Raw genomic sequence first — 11,724 nt, forward strand, 5'->3', positions numbered from 1 at the left:
TTTATTTCTTGCCCATGTGTTCCCTTTGATCATGTATAAGCTATTCTTCATTTCAGCAAGCCCAATCGTCCTCAAGGTAGTCATATCCTGGATACAACATTTCAAGGCATCAAAAATTAGTTTGTAATTCATAGACTTGGTTAATTTGTGAACAGAAATCAGGTTATACTTGAAGTCTGGCACATATAGTACATCATGCAGCATTATTGAGGTAGAGATTATGACAGTTCCTGTAACCTTTGCCAAGGTAGTTGACCCATTTGGCAGGCCAATGATGATGGATCTGATTGAGTGGTAAGAGGTGAACTCACTGAAATCTGGACATACATGGTCTGTTGCACCAGTGTCCAAGATCCAAGGAGAGATGTTACCTGATATTTCTTGATCATCTTGTGGCCCATTGTCAAGGTGTTCAGGTGTTGGCATGATACTCAATTGGTTGATGTTGTTGTTGCTTCCTTCATTTGTTTCAATGCAATCCTTTAGCAGAGAGGCCAATTGTGCATATTGCTTTGCTCCGAACTTGTAATTCTTCGTTCCTTTAGCTTGTGAGTCAAGGCTTTGGATGTTTGTGCCTTGTTGTGCTAAGTCCTCACTGACAGTATTGTTTACAACATTATTTAGCTTTCTTGAGGAGTCTTGTTGCCAATTGGGTAGAAAGCCATGCTTGAAGTAGCATGTCTCCACTGTGTGCCTCTCCTTCCCGCAATGAGTGCACACCTTAGTGTTATTTGCTTTTGTGAACCTTCCTGACCCTCTGACTCTGCCTTGTGATGCCTCCCCTGGGTGTTGAGTTTCTTGATTTCCAAGATTGTGTATCATCACTAATGATGCTTTGATTTCTTGAATTTGAGTTGTTTAATAGGGTCTTGGAATTAATTGTGCTTGAATCTTGCTGCCTCTCTTGTTGTATGACTAGGGAGAATACCTTGTTGATGCCAGGTAGGGGCTCCATCAAAAACATTTGCGACCTTGTTGTGTGGAGTTCGTATTGAGTCCCTTTAAGAAGCATATCACGTACTCATTCTCTCGATATGATTTAATTTTGTCAAGGACCCAACATTTGCATTTGGACTCACATACACAATATGGTAGAGGTCTCAAGGCTTCAAGTTCTTCCCACTATGTCTTCAAGTCAGTGAAGTACTTGGAGACCGTTCTGTCACCCTGCTTGATGGAATGCAAATCTTGAAGGAGGTCAGACATTCGAAAGTAGTCCCCTTTTGAGAATCTTTCCTTCAAGTCTTGCCATAGGTCTTGAGCATTCTCAATATAGATAATGCTTTATGATATTTCTGGTGTGAGGCACCTAGTAATCCATGATATGACCATGGTGTTACAACGTTCCCATGTGTCATACTTTGGGTCAGACTTTCTTGGTGCAAGTATTGTGCCATCTACAAACTTGTATTTTTTCTTGGAGAGCAAGGCCCCCCTCATAGCTCTGCTCCATGATTGGTAGTTAGAGCCATCTAATGGTGTTGTTACTAGCATGGCCCCTGGGTTGTCTCAAGGGTGAAGATAGAACAGATTCTTTAGATCGTTGCTGTTGTAAACTGGTTGAGACTCCTTTTCTTGCTCGTTGATAGGTGAATCTACCATGTTATTTGATTGGTATAAGAGGAAGAAGATTGTATAGGTCGTGATTGCTCTTGGCCAGAATCTTGGCTTTGTGATGCAGTGGAAGTGGTGATCATAACCTTCAAATTGAAGGCTCTGATACCATATTGCTTTTTTGATTGAATGCCCTCATGATTATGTTTTTCATTTATTAAGAAGTGGCCAAGCACTTCTATATATACAAGAGAAGGAGGGTGGTGGTTTGTTACTTAAGAAACAAGCAACTAACCTCTAACCACTTTAAAAGCCAAAATAGCTCATAACAACCTATAACAAACTTCTTCTAAGAAGTATCTAGAAGCCAAAGAAAAGAGAAAAGCTCATGAGAAAAGTTTAAAAGGGAAAAACGCTCAGGCCAAAAGAAAATGATGCACCATGGCTGGTCAGGACTGGCGCCATGGCTGGTCAAGATTGGTGCGCCCATGTAAGGACTGGTGCGCCCAGGATGTACTACACTACGCCCAAGCAACCTCGGTCAGATTTCATACGCCTAAACCATGAGATTCGGTCAGGCTTGATGTATCAGACGCTTGGTGCCTCGGTCAGAAAGTATGCGCCAAGGCCTGTGTGCTACGGTCAGAGTATTGTGTTGAGGCTCAGGCTGATGCGCTGATGGCGATACACTGTGGTGCATGGGTTCCTCATTTCATCAGTCATAAGTCATAATTCCTCGGTCAAGGTTGATTTTCCCTCGGTCATGTGGTGCTATTGGTCGGTGAATTTTGAGTTTGACTCGATCAATCTTGACTTTGGCTCGATCAAGTTGCATGGGAGCTCTATCTTGGTCAAGTGCATTTGTTGGTGACTTTAATATCTTATACTACTTGTATACCAACTTTTTATTGTTCTAAATCACAACTCTTGATTGTATTTGGTAGTTTTTTTTAAGTGCATTATATTTGTTACTTGATGTTTGAGTTTAGTGTCGATTTTAATGTAGAGAAGAAATCATCAATGCAAAACGCAATCTTAGAATTTTGCTACCGAGATAAGCATTAGCAGCATCCACCTAATGTATGATTCATTTTTTATTTCTCCATTGTTTCCTTAAGGTGACATCGGGGAAATTTCCTTCACCAACATTGCATTCAGTGAAGTTTTTCTATCACTTTCTATTCATAATTTGGTTAGCTGGCTTTGCATTTAATTCGACTATATTTGTTACAGGGAGCGTGAGACGGGTTGGAACGGGTTAAGAATGTCTCTCACCTGTCCTTAAATATTGATCGGATCAATTTTTAAACCTGAACCCGTCCTTGGTTAGGATGTGATGGATGAGGGTCAGATCCAAAATAAGACGGGTCAAAATAGGGACGAATCTGGGTTAAAAAAGGACAAAATGACAAACGTGGATTTTTCTCAAATCCTTAAGCATGTACAATCAAAATTATCACAATTTGGATATAAACTCAACTAAAACTTGCATCACACATACAACAATATATAAACTATAAACCGTAAATTGTATCCTTCAAACTAAAAACTATCACAATAATGTGTTTGAAAATTATAGAAGACATTGAAAATTTCAGAACAATTTAAATTATCAACATAAGCTGAAGTGTTCTTGTAAATGATTAAAAAAACACATGAGAACTGAAATAACAACAATATGTCAATACTCAAAAGTTCACACCAAAATGATTACAATCAGAGGAAAAACAAAGAATAGAGAAGAAAAAATAACCAACTCTTAAACGCCACAGTGTCCTTCACTCTCGTTGTTGCAGCAGTCTTTCACTATCCAGGAGAATTAAACAATGAAAAAAAGGTAAGGGATAATGATCATATGATAAGTGGTGTGGATAAGTTTTGATATGTACTTATTCAATTATTTTTTATATATAACCATAAGGGGCGAGCCGGGTGACCCGAGCATAGACCTGAACCCGTCCTTTTTTGACGACAAGTCTATCCCTTTTAATCGGGTTTGTCTTTTTTATTTATTTGGACGGGTCAGACCCGTCCCTAAGTTACCAGGTTGAGATGGATTTACGAGTCGGACCAGATCTTGCTCACCCCTAGTTTGTTGGGTTCTTGCTTTATTTTAGATAAAGAAATCATATTTTCATACTTTCTAAATATTAATTACTCTATTTTATTCTTATTATTCCCTCAAATTGGTGTCTTATAATGTTTGAAATTATACATATAATTTAAGAAATTATTAAATAATATAGAAAAGATATGCTTTGATTAAAATAATATCGTTAAATTTGTATTTGCTCATGCAAAATATGCTTTTAACGTTGCGATTCAACTTTTGTTCTTTTTTACACAAGATAGAAAATTGGGTGTGAGTATAGTTGAAATTAATTTCAAATAAAAGATCTAGATTGCATAAATATTTGGGGTCTAAAATGGAGGTGTAATATCACTTTCTTGGCCTTCTCTTCTATGGAAACTATTGTCTTCTCGGGTCGTTCGTTGAAACTATGATCATATTCTTCTTCTCAAATCGTTGTCTTCATTGTCATTTCTTCACCTTTTCTTAGCATTTCAACATGTATGCATAACTTATTTCTTTGCTTCTCACGATACCTAAATTATCTTTTAACAATGCACATTTAACAACACGCATGTGAAGGACACTATTAAGTGATAGGCAAAGTTTAAGGGAACGACTTTGAACAATGCTTAATAAAGTAAGCATTGTTGTATCTATTAAATCAACAACGACTAATGAAGAAATACTATTGACTTTATGACATATAGATTCAACAACGCTCAATGAAAAGAATGTTGTCGATTGCTAAATATTCAAAAAAGTTTTTTGTAGTGAATGTTGTTAAATCACATGTTTTGAATATTGGCGTTTTGGGTAACTAGCTATAGAATCGATCCATTTGAAGATATTTTTAATTCTATTATATATTAATTCCTAAATTCTACATTCTATTGTCAATTATTTAATTATAAATATTGGAATGAAAGTAAAAAAATAATATATGAATGTTGATTTTGTATTCTATTATTTATATTACTGATAATATATTATAAACTACTAATGGTTCTAAATAGTTTATATTACATATTCTAATTAAAATAATCTAACAATGTTCTAATTAAATTATTATAACAATATTCTGTTAATATTTCTCTCTATAATTTTTATATTAATTAAATATAAATTTATAGATAAGATTTTTTGTAAGAAAAAATGTATTAACATTTGTGATTAAAAAAAAAACAACAACAATACTCGTTGTAGTTAGCGTGTTGAAAGTGTAGATTCAAAAGCAGTGATTGTAGTGAGGAATGTTGAAAGTGTACTTTTAACAACACCTTTTTGTAGTAAACATTGTTGATGTTATTAAATATTTAAACAAAAACTCACATGTTCCCCCTCACTCTCAGCTTGTTCATTATCTCTGACCTAAAGAAAATCTTTAGCATACTAACATCTAATAACTCAGCTCTCACAATATTCAACAACCCACCTCTCACAATACTGAACAATAGGGACCTTTCACCGACTTGTTTTCCTTCCACGACATTCAATAAGTGACATTTCCACGACATTTTTAAAAATGTGAGCTTTTCCTTTTTTGGTTTTTCCTTTTACATGTATCTTTGTGTTTGTGTGTTACTATCAACTATATGAAGTGTTTTTGAATGAATCGTAAGTGCTTAGGACATGTGGAAAATGTGAAACATAACATGAGTTGAAAGTTTGAGAATGAGTTGAAAGTTTCAAAATGAGTTGAAGGATCCTATGTTAAATTTGTATGAAACAAGTTATGTTTTTATCACATTTATGTTAAATTTGTTTATTGCAAAAAAAAAAAAAATTGAATCTTATAATGATGATGATGCTACCCCAAGTAGTAAAAAAAGAGTGCATGTGGGATGACCACAATGAAGAAAATGATTCGTGAAAGAAGTAAAAACTTCAAGTTCAGTCGACTTTTGATGTTGGCCACAAGGATTACATACTTACAACTGACGATAATAATCATAGACAATTCAGAATCGATGCTAACAAGTATATTAGAGATGCGAAGGAAAACATCAACCTTAAACCTCTAACAGAATATACAAATATTACTTATGAGGCTGATTAAAGAGTTTTTTGTACTAGACGCACAAAAGACAAGTCTTAGTAAATGAATAGTTATCGTTTGTCTATACGTTAATATAAGTACAAACATTGATATAATTATTGTTTGTTTAGTAGAAAGTAAATGAAGAAAACTGCAAAAAGAGCATAAAAAATATTGTATCCATATAGAGCATCATGAGCGAGATACAGAGGAGTTGATGAAAAAATTGATTATTTAAATTTTATTTTACAACATTTGAAATTCACAAGTAGATTGTTAATTTATTTTAAGTTAGAACTCGATTTAAATGAAACGCCTACAAAAATCGGGTGATGGAAAAAGGGGGACAACCATATTACATTGTTGATATTCTTCAAGAAAATTTCAATAAAGAATAATTCAATACACCTTATAATATCAAGTGAGCATCTTAAGGATAATATTTTTTATTATTTTTTATTGAATCTAGTATGGTTAACATTTTCTAATTGTAGTGCAAATTTTTTGGAGTAGTCATTGGTTGTTGATCGTCATAAATAAAATTGTAGAACAAATATACAATTTGGATTCATTGGTTCATTATAATACAAACTAGTATCCTAACATGAAGAAAACATTCACTATGTAAGTGGATTCATTTGGATTATTACTTGTCTTGAAGGAACATACTATCATTTGAATCATACTATATATTTTCTCTTTGTAAGGTCCTCCAAATTTAAAGATGGCAAATTTGTTTCAAGGCTTCTTCAAATATCATCAAATGGATTCATGTAAAAGTAAATTTCAAGCAATTGTAATATATTTGTCTATGTTCAAAAGTTAATGTTATTTTGTTTTTAATTGTAGAGTCCAAACCAAAACAACCAAAATGATTACAACTATTATGTGATGTATTTCATGAAGGAGATCATCTAGAAATGGAAAAGGAACATGGTACAAGGTAGGACTTTATGTGAATTCAATAATGTATTGACATACTCTAATGATCAAATTAGACAACTGAGGGAAGATTAGGCTAACTATGTCCTAAGTATTGTACAGATTAGTAGACTAACTAGTGTAGATAGATATTCATTGTATTGTTGGATTGTACAGATTTGAAATTATACAATGTACTTGTTGTTGTTGTGATAAATGAGTTTGTTTATTATATCACTATGTCAGAGTTGTATTTCAATAACGCATATTATAGATGTATAACAACATTTTCGTGTGCTTTCTATTTGACCGCACTAGTATATTGTCATGATTAAGAGCGCTTCTACTAGGTTGTTGTATTGAATATATACAACAACACATCACCCAAAAAGCGTTGTCATATATTTCATACATACAACATCTCATCTCATACAAAGCGTTCTCATAGATTTCATACATAAACAATAGATAATACAAGATACATTATATCAAACACGTAACAAGCATGTCCAAGCAGTAATGAAAGGGACGAAGGTGATGAAGATGTAAATGACAAATGTATGAATTTCTTTTCTTCCTTAACTGAAGAAATGAGAAGACAAAAAGACAAAGTTTAGATTCAACATGATAAGAATCAAATTAAACTTTACATAGAAAATATGGATGAAAACATAATAGTCAAATGCAAGAAATACATACAGATCTCATTGCATGTTTGGTAAATCACCTACATCTCCACCTTGACATTTCCTATATTATAAAATAAACAGTTAACGTAGATGTAAATGCAAGCAACAAGAGTAAATAAAAGAAAAATAAATAAGGTAAAATAAGATAATGATTCATCTTGTACTCGAAAATAGAAACCAAAAACTAATAATTTGCTTGAAGAGAGAAACTAAGAGGAGAAGAAGAATAAGATAAATAGAATAATGGATAATAAGTATATTATTGTATGTGAGGTTTTGTTTTTAATCAACAAAGATTCACGCTCACTAGCTAAAACAAACACTTTTTGAATATATGACTTTTAACAACGCTTATTGTTAAAATCATTGTTGATATGTCACCTTTAACAGTACTTACGTGAGAAAGCATTGTTAAATATATTCAAATCAATAGCGTTTGCTTAAAAAATGCTTTTAAATAAAAAAATTAAAATTATTTATTTGTCATATTATGTTCAAATTTTGATAACATAATTTACTTATTGATAAGTGTCAAACATACCTAAAAATCATACACTTATATGACACTTATCTTAAGCATAATTGAGAAAAACCAACTTAAAACAATATTTTTTGTATAAAGTATCACAATTTGGTATATTTGTGTTTGTATTGCCTTTTTATGTATTTTGTAGGAAATAAAATAAAGAAAAGAAGAGAAAAGATTCATAGTCAAAAAGCAAAAAAAGTCAAGAAAATCAATGTGCTCAACCAGGAAGCTGAGCGTGGAACAAGCTCCGCTGAGCTGACCTGGCCACCTGCCTGACCTGGACCAAACTGCTCAACCAGGCAGCTGAGCGGACCTGCTTAGCCGATCAGCCTAGCACTAGACTAGTCCTAGCACATTCAGAAATAATTCCTCAAGTAGGTGCGATGGGTGGTGCTTACTAGACTTGACTTAACCATCAAGCAAACCATGAAGTCATCCATGACCTCACCTCAAGTAGTCCACCATAGGATTTTCAGAAGTAGCTCACAATAGCTAGTCTCATAGCCCACAACTAGCTTTGGTGAGTCATGCACAAGGAGGTGACTAAGCTACTTGGTCAAGGGACCAAACCCATGCTCATGAGTTGAAAGTTTGAGAATGAGTTGAAAGTTTCAAAATGAGTTGAAGGATCCTATGTTAAATTTGTATGAAACAAGTTATGTTTTTATCACATTTATGTTAAATTTGTTTATTGCAAAAAAAAAAAAAATTGAATCTTATAATGATGATGATGCTACCCCAAGTAGTAAAAAAAGAGTGCATGTGGGATGACCACAATGAAGAAAATGATTCGTGAAAGAAGTAAAAACTTCAAGTTCAGTCGACTTTTGATGTTGGCCACAAGGATTACATACTTACAACTGACGATAATAATCATAGACAATTCAGAATCGATGCTAACAAGTATATTAGAGATGCGAAGGAAAACATCAACCTTAAACCTCTAACAGAATATACAAATATTACTTATGAGGCTGATTAAAGAGTTTTTTGTACTAGACGCACAAAAGACAAGTCTTAGTAAATGAATAGTTATCGTTTGTCTATACGTTAATATAAGTACAAACATTGATATAATTATTGTTTGTTTAGTAGAAAGTAAATGAAGAAAACTGCAAAAAGAGCATAAAAAATATTGTATCCATATAGAGCATCATGAGCGAGATACAGAGGAGTTGATGAAAAAATTGATTATTTAAATTTTATTTTACAACATTTGAAATTCACAAGTAGATTGTTAATTTATTTTAAGTTAGAACTCGATTTAAATGAAACGCCTACAAAAATCGGGTGATGGAAAAAGGGGGACAACCATATTACATTGTTGATATTCTTCAAGAAAATTTCAATAAAGAATAATTCAATACACCTTATAATATCAAGTGAGCATCTTAAGGATAATATTTTTTATTATTTTTTATTGAATCTAGTATGGTTAACATTTTCTAATTGTAGTGCAAATTTTTTGGAGTAGTCATTGGTTGTTGATCGTCATAAATAAAATTGTAGAACAAATATACAATTTGGATTCATTGGTTCATTATAATACAAACTAGTATCCTAACATGAAGAAAACATTCACTATGTAAGTGGATTCATTTGGATTATTACTTGTCTTGAAGGAACATACTATCATTTGAATCATACTATATATTTTCTCTTTGTAAGGTCCTCCAAATTTAAAGATGGCAAATTTGTTTCAAGGCTTCTTCAAATATCATCAAATGGATTCATGTAAAAGTAAATTTCAAGCAATTGTAATATATTTGTCTATGTTCAAAAGTTAATGTTATTTTGTTTTTAATTGTAGAGTCCAAACCAAAACAACCAAAATGATTACAACTATTATGTGATGTATTTCATGAAGGAGATCATCTAGAAATGGAAAAGGAACATGGTACAAGGTAGGACTTTATGTGAATTCAATAATGTATTGACATACTCTAATGATCAAATTAGACAACTGAGGGAAGATTAGGCTAACTATGTCCTAAGTATTGTACAGATTAGTAGACTAACTAGTGTAGATAGATATTCATTGTATTGTTGGATTGTACAGATTTGAAATTATACAATGTACTTGTTGTTGTTGTGATAAATGAGTTTGTTTATTATATCACTATGTCAGAGTTGTATTTCAATAACGCATATTATAGATGTATAACAACATTTTCGTGTGCTTTCTATTTGACCGCACTAGTATATTGTCATGATTAAGAGCGCTTCTACTAGGTTGTTGTATTGAATATATACAACAACACATCACCCAAAAAGCGTTGTCATATATTTCATACATACAACATCTCATCTCATACAAAGCGTTCTCATAGATTTCATACATAAACAATAGATAATACAAGATACATTATATCAAACACGTAACAAGCATGTCCAAGCAGTAATGAAAGGGACGAAGGTGATGAAGATGTAAATGACAAATGTATGAATTTCTTTTCTTCCTTAACTGAAGAAATGAGAAGACAAAAAGACAAAGTTTAGATTCAACATGATAAGAATCAAATTAAACTTTACATAGAAAATATGGATGAAAACATAATAGTCAAATGCAAGAAATACATACAGATCTCATTGCATGTTTGGTAAATCACCTACATCTCCACCTTGACATTTCCTATATTATAAAATAAACAGTTAACGTAGATGTAAATGCAAGCAACAAGAGTAAATAAAAGAAAAATAAATAAGGTAAAATAAGATAATGATTCATCTTGTACTCGAAAATAGAAACCAAAAACTAATAATTTGCTTGAAGAGAGAAACTAAGAGGAGAAGAAGAATAAGATAAATAGAATAATGGATAATAAGTATATTATTGTATGTGAGGTTTTGTTTTTAATCAACAAAGATTCACGCTCACTAGCTAAAACAAACACTTTTTGAATATATGACTTTTAACAACGCTTATTGTTAAAATCATTGTTGATATGTCACCTTTAACAGTACTTACGTGAGAAAGCATTGTTAAATATATTCAAATCAATAGCGTTTGCTTAAAAAATGCTTTTAAATAAAAAAATTAAAATTATTTATTTGTCATATTATGTTCAAATTTTGATAACATAATTTACTTATTGATAAGTGTCAAACATACCTAAAAATCATACACTTATATGACACTTATCTTAAGCATAATTGAGAAAAACCAACTTAAAACAATATTTTTTGTATAAAGTATCACAATTTGGTATATTTGTGTTTGTATTGCCTTTTTATGTATTTTGTAGGAAATAAAATAAAGAAAAGAAGAGAAAAGATTCATAGTCAAAAAGCAAAAAAAGTCAAGAAAATCAATGTGCTCAACCAGGAAGCTGAGCGTGGAACAAGCTCCGCTGAGCTGACCTGGCCACCTGCCTGACCTGGACCAAACTGCTCAACCAGGCAGCTGAGCGGACCTGCTTAGCCGATCAGCCTAGCACTAGACTAGTCCTAGCACATTCAGAAATAATTCCTCAAGTAGGTGCGATGGGTGGTGCTTACTAGACTTGACTTAACCATCAAGCAAACCATGAAGTCATCCATGACCTCACCTCAAGTAGTCCACCATAGGATTTTCAGAAGTAGCTCACAATAGCTAGACTCATAGCCCACAACTAGCTTTGGTGAGTCATACACAAAGGTGACTAAGCTACTTGGTCGAGGGACCAAACCCATGGTGAAGAGATTGGTCAGCTGCTTAGCGGTCCAGCTAAGCAGCTCAGCAGTCTGGCACGGGGCCTATAAATAGAGGCCAATTCCTTCGAGCAAAACAGATTGGAATACACCATTTCTTCATAAATTCCTCTCAAAAACACTTGAAGGCCAGAATTCTCTCATCTAGGAATTCTTTCTTCATTTCTTAGTTTAGAGTTTTCATTTTCAAGTAAGTCTTTGTAATTTTTAGTTAGAATTCAAGAGGAGAAAA

The sequence above is a fragment of the Lupinus angustifolius genome, chromosome LG04 (assembly GCF_001865875.1).
Source record: "Lupinus angustifolius cultivar Tanjil chromosome LG04, LupAngTanjil_v1.0, whole genome shotgun sequence".
NCBI lineage: Eukaryota > Viridiplantae > Streptophyta > Magnoliopsida > Fabales > Fabaceae > Lupinus > Lupinus angustifolius.